This window comes from Saccoglossus kowalevskii, chromosome 5 (assembly GCF_978046115.1).
Source record: "Saccoglossus kowalevskii chromosome 5, keSacKowa6.1, whole genome shotgun sequence".
NCBI lineage: Eukaryota > Metazoa > Hemichordata > Enteropneusta > Harrimaniidae > Saccoglossus > Saccoglossus kowalevskii.
In genome coordinates, this window is record NC_140645.1 from 14,345,137 (window position 1) to 14,351,370 (window position 6,234).

Consider the following 6,234-nt stretch of genomic DNA (forward strand, 5'->3'; position numbering starts at 1 on the left):
AGCAGAAATCACAAGTAATGAGAATTATCAATGAACATTTGGAATATATGTGTAGGAATGACATTGTAATATACAACCCCCGTAACCAAGAGACATTGCACAAATAACATTCATATATGAAATATTAGTAACTAGTAGTATATCCAATTTTGACGAGCGTTATTGCTAGTATATTTTATTCCGAAAGATACACCAAGTGACGGTGTAATGCAAAACCTGTCGTAAATATGTGTGTGTTCGTTTTTGAATGTCGATTTCTAGCGAAGACTTCAATAAAAAGGAATACCAGTTGCACCAACACTTCATAACGACGAATGTGTTGATCCTGATTCTATATGTTCGTTTTACAGAACGGCGAGGTACATTTTCAGACGTTACGGTTTTAGTATATAATAATATTGCTATGCATATTTTGAGCTCTAAAATAGAAAACGATGCTGTACATTACTGATGAAAGATTGTTTTATATCACCATATAAAGCCGACAGCAGGCAAAACACTCAATGTTGAGCAGCCACTTCAAGCCCCACAGCAACATACTTTATTATTCAAAATACAACGCAACTATATAAGATAGTGAATATATTTATGACGTATTTACAGGTGAAATGTAGATAAAGTTGATTGTCTGCTATGAAATACGAGACACAAACTTTGCAAAGCAGCTTTGGTAAAATCTAGGGTAGACTGGTTTGTTTTATTGCAAGCACCGTGAGTGTTACATTACACCCAATCATAAACAAACTCAAGGTTTAACGCATTGCCACAAAATAAAAACAGATTTCGACGTTATTTCGTCAGCATGTACAAGCCAGAAATTAGTCTGCGTTGTTGCATTTCAACCCGTTATAAATGTACCCTAAAATTGTACAAATTAGTGGAAGTAGCGGTGGACTTTCTACTGAAAGATTGTACTGACATAAATAATCCATGTCTGATAGGCAAACTAGACTAGCGATAAACGTCCAAAAATCTTATATCTTATGTGACTATATCGTATGCAGTGTGTGCGACATGTCTGCTACAAGGTTCTATGATACCCACCTTTTTTGGACGTAAAAAATCATAATAGTCTATTCAAATCTAGACACTGGCATAACATAATGACATAACACAACATATCGTTCGCTTAGTCCTGGCTAGCTTGAAATTGTATAATAAATTTTATAATTGACGTGAACTGTCTGCAATTGTCCGCCTAATTTGGGAATAGAGGGCGACGCACTGTCTATTGTTAAAGCGCGGTTGTCGTGGCGCAGCGCGTGTTCGAATTTCATGTAAACAACCAATGTATTTTACACGTGTTGTATACATCGCTATGAGTCCCATAACGAACAGGACGCGGCACGACGACTGCCGTCCCTCAAGGAAGAGATGCAGTTTGCCTGACAGGTATTTTAAATTTAGTTAATTAGGAAACCAAGATAACCTCCCTTGTCCACAAAACTATATATTTTCTGAAAGCTTATTGTATGAATTTTAAAGTTTTGTTAGTATTTTATTTTTATGGACACTGTAGTTTGAAATATGCACAACAATGTGCTTTTTGGGTCAAAAGTGATTTAAAAAAAATTAGCTTCTAAACCATGGTTTATGGGTACATCTGTTTACTATGAAGAAAGCGCCGTCTTGAAAACTGTCAACCAGTTGTCAATTTTGCAGGGCAGCAGCCCAAATTCACTACTTCAAGTTTATGCATAAATTAACACCCAGGCTAGTTGTCTGTACGATTGTTGTAACACTGTTCAACTAAAAACAATGGCCCGACGGCGTTTTGAAGATAAACACATCGTTAATCATTTGTGAAAATTTCAAAACAAAAGGTCAAAGCGTCTAGGAGCTTTTTTTTTTAAAGTTCTGGAATGTGCGCTAAAAAGAAGCTGAGATAATTTCTAATTTGCATAACAATTCACTCAGTAAGAAGGTTGCTGATGCTCATAATGTAAAAAGTTAAATACAGTGCATAATATGGAGATCCCGTCATTTCTTTTTTTCACCATGTTTTTTTTTATTATTTATGTACAGCATTCAAAAGAGATAATTTTGCACCTGTTATCTACATTTTAAAATCGCTTTTTGAGTATGTTCCACTATTCACAATTCAACAAAATTTCAACAGTCTATATATAGCCAAGACTTTTTGGATAATAAAAAGCAAAAAAAAAATGTCACTTCCAAGTGCTCTAGAACATGCATCTCTACCTTAAGTGTTATGAATCACCAATGTTAGAGGTTTATATAACCGTGTAGCGTTACATTATCACATACAGGAGGGTGTAGACTGGATAATGTGTTCGGCTTCGCCTCACACGTCATATTGGCATAGACCAATCTCCTTATCCAATATGACGCTGTACGGTGGATTCTTGTTTTTTTTTTTTTATATAACAAAACGGCCACCTGCGCGATAATGAGAAAGACACAGTCAAGTCCACAACACCGTCTGAGCTCTGTGCCATGTGAAAATGAAAATTGCATTGCTCCTTGCTCCAACGTCATAATGTGGGAGAGTTAAAGCGGGAGGGTCGTCACCTGCGCACGCACGGGAATTGGATCCCAAGTAATGATGACAACACACGCTAGATACGTAAAGGCTCATGGGTAGACGCCTATTTGTAAACAATGACACGTCATGGTCATCTAACGCATGCGCAGGTGACAGGTACCATCCCCCCCCCCCTCCACCGCCATATATGCAGCGGCACGACTTTACTGTCACCGCCATACTGGTCCGAGCACCAACATAGCAACATTGCCATCTAAGTTGCTGACTGGTTTTCTATGCGCGCCTGGAGATCGTTACGCGATTGGAACAAATTGGGTCAAACCAACCTCAACAAGAGACGTCAAACTAATAGTGAGGGACTCAGATATGTTGAATATAAATAGCAGATCACGATGCGATTGCTTTTCAATTTGTTTTATTCAATGGTATAAATTTGTATATAATAAATGGCAAAGTTATCAAAACAAAATGTATGATCTGACACAGTAAGAAATGTCAGCACACAGTCGATGCTGTATCTGGTACGTTTCATAACTCTCGTGAATGAGCGCATTTAGTCGAGCGACACACCCCGGCAAAAGTGGTTTGAACCAACCATTTTTAATCATGCTGCCAATGTTGATATTTGTGGTGTTCGGGACAATATGGCAGTGATAGTGAAAGACAAAAAAAATACCATTTGTTAGCGCGTCCGCCGCTCACAAGAAAATTGCGTGCAAAAACAGATGTAAAAGACCAGGATAACATTAAGGATTTGTTTTTCGATCGATTTCTATAAATGTGGATGAACACGCGCAATCTTGTTCTTTATCGGTACCGCCTGATAACTGAACATCACGTGATATCAATCAACCAATGACAACGCATCATTTCAGCGCACGGTATTATAACAGAGTTTAACAGAAATTGTCAAGAATCAGTTTTTCACTGTTTCGTAATACTGATTCATATTATTCTTTTGGATGGTCACAGTGTAATATGGCACATTACATGGTCTTCACTTGCGATAATTGGATGCAAATAGCTAAAAGCGAATGTTTGATCAAGCACAAATTATGTTTCTTGCTGTCTACATGAATACGTGACAGCGAGCATGTTATATCTGAGATTTTGGTCTAGTCTTAAATGAACATTTGCAAACAATTAATTTCAATAAATACGCGTTTTGCTATTGAGGATTTGTTAGAACTGTTTTATTTTCAAACATTATGTATAGAGAGAAATATAATCTCACGAGATTTGTGCACGTGACCATGATTTATGAGTGCCAGGTATGAAGTGTGTTGATGAAGTATGTTAAACTGAGGGGTTTAGAGCGGACTAAACTTGTGTCTTTATCAACAGCCCACTCAACAAAATGCCCCACCTGTAGCAAGACTCGTTTGTTTGTTTTTTAAGACAAGGAGGCTTCAATTGACAGGCGTGCATTTGAAATATAAAATAAAACACACTTTGATGTCTCACTGTCAAACGTATATCGAAACCCTTCGTTGAGTTGTGGTAATGTTTATAAATGACTTAAATGTTCAGTGAACCGTTCAGAGATTTCAATCTTGTCCCCACTAACGAACCGGCAGGATAAAGTAATCCATTTGACGACGGCATAAGATGAGAGATGCTGTATTTTTGCAAACGAAGTATTGATGAAACTACGTACAATTCACGGTCGTCGGAACACAGTTGTGGATATATTTGACAATACATCTTCACAAAGCTGCTAAATTACGTTTGCTGGTAACCAATTTGCAGTGCGCTTAAGCATTCACCGAAGTCCCCCCTGTGTTATATCATCCGAGATGCTAACAAACCAGTATTTGAAACCGTTTGTATCATGTTGAGTCATCTGTGAAATATTAACGAATCTATATTCAGCGTTATTCGCCCCAAACACATAGGGAAGCGATTGTATCGGAGAAAGTCTATTAGACCAATGAACGATCATATTACAAGAGGGAAAGGGTATTTGTCTGAATGCATTATGGCGATGGGAAATACAATATACTGCCAATAAGACTGCATTTGTATCTGCGCGTGCGCGTATCATTTCTTTTTACAACAGGATTAGCGCGAGCGTGGGGCACCAATCAATTCACGAGTACGCGCGCACGAGTGTCGCCAGCGTATTCTGGTCATTTGAACAACAGTAAACGGCCACGGTAACTTTGTTTTGCCTTTCAAATCTCTGCATTACAATGTCGCAATAAAATGCATTTCCGGGGCAAAATTAAAAGATATTTTTCGATATTATTTGTTATTGGAACGGTATTAAAATCTATAGGGTAATACGTTTTCTATTTATAAAACATGGGCGGCTTAACGCTCAAAAAATATAATAAATAAATATAGACCAAAATATATATTTATATAAATAAATAAATTAATTAATTAATCATTTAACTAGAATCAGCCGATTAATTAAATAGACCACTTTAGTTTTATTACATGGCAATGTATATCTTTATTCTAGTATATATTCATTTCAAAAAAAAAAACACCTTACAATTCAGATGGTGGTATGTTGTTTCGATAAATAATGTCTAGTATCATATGATCAGACTTTCTTTAAATTTGCGCAAAAAAAAAAAAATGAAATATATGTGTTTACTTGGCAAATAACGAGCCTATGTTCTTAGATGTCCAGTCTGTAAATATAAATATCTGTAAGGCATGCTTGGCGCAGATTTTTTTTTTCAGAAGTAAACATTTTAATTTTATCCAATATCAATATATTAAATAATATATATCTACGTTTTGTTGGTTGGCATGTATTTGGTGTTAATAGTGCCATATGGAATCTACATTACAATATTTACTAATAATTGTGCTGCAGACTGCAGAGATTAGTTGGCAATGAGCTTATTGTACAGCAGGGACCAGGCGAAAGTGGATGACGGCTAGTAAAAACTAATCCGAGCTAAAATAAAAAAAAGAAATATGTACTACGAAGTCGCCGCTTTCTCTGTCTTTCATATTTCAACGTGCTCTGTGCTCTAAACAATGTTCGACGGTGTTTTGTTGTTGTTCTTTCAGTATCGCAGGGCAAGACATGTTATACAAAAAACTCGCCAATTTGATTTCCATTGCATATCGCTGCTGATGGGATTTAAACGACAGTGGAGAACAATGAGATCGTAAATCGTGTGACTACGACTACAGAGCATGTTTACACAAGGTACATTATAAATTTAAACGTAATTTACTATGTTAAATATCTCACCTACCTTTTAAATATTCAGCTGTGGTGGACTCTGTCGTTTGACAGACAGACCGAGCGGTAGAGTATCATGCACGCAGTCACAGCGTAACATACCCGACTGCTGCCCCGCAGATTAGTCGCTTTGGATGAAACCAAGTGAGGGCGTATTCTGTGTGTGAAGTATTATGTTATTCCAGTGTACGTGGTGTCGAACCTGAAATCGTAGAATATATTAGTGAAATGGACATGGAATACAGCAAGATATTTTATCATTTATAACATGCAAATGTCAAATTATTATTGATTTGAATACGTATTGTGACACAATCGTCGCTAACTCGTGGTGCTGTGCGTCTATTTTATATATATTCACCGGGGGGATCCAAAGTCACCCCTTGTCGTTCATTTTCTTGATTCCAATTAAACTCATAGTCGCGTAAGGCGAATACAAATAAGTGGTTTTCAGAAAGGAGTGAATTGGGCTACTTTGCGCCGCGTGTGACAATGTTCGAGTCAGTCATTTCTTTGGCAA

The 6,234-nt window shown here is 37.0% G+C and overlaps 1 protein-coding gene across 3 annotated transcripts in view; it reads right to left on the reverse strand.

Moving 5' to 3' along the window:
- LOC102806421 (QRFP-like peptide receptor) overlaps nt 1-5,837 on the reverse strand; it is a 91,550-nt gene extending 85,713 nt beyond the window's left edge. For all 3 annotated transcript variants that reach the window (XR_014929413.1, XR_013422364.1, XM_078013399.2), the window contains exon 1: nt 5,728-5,837. The gene's annotated coding sequence lies outside the window, so the exon portion shown is untranslated. The remainder of the gene's footprint in view (nt 1-5,727) is intronic.
- Between the last annotated feature and the right edge of the window lie 397 nt (nt 5,838-6,234).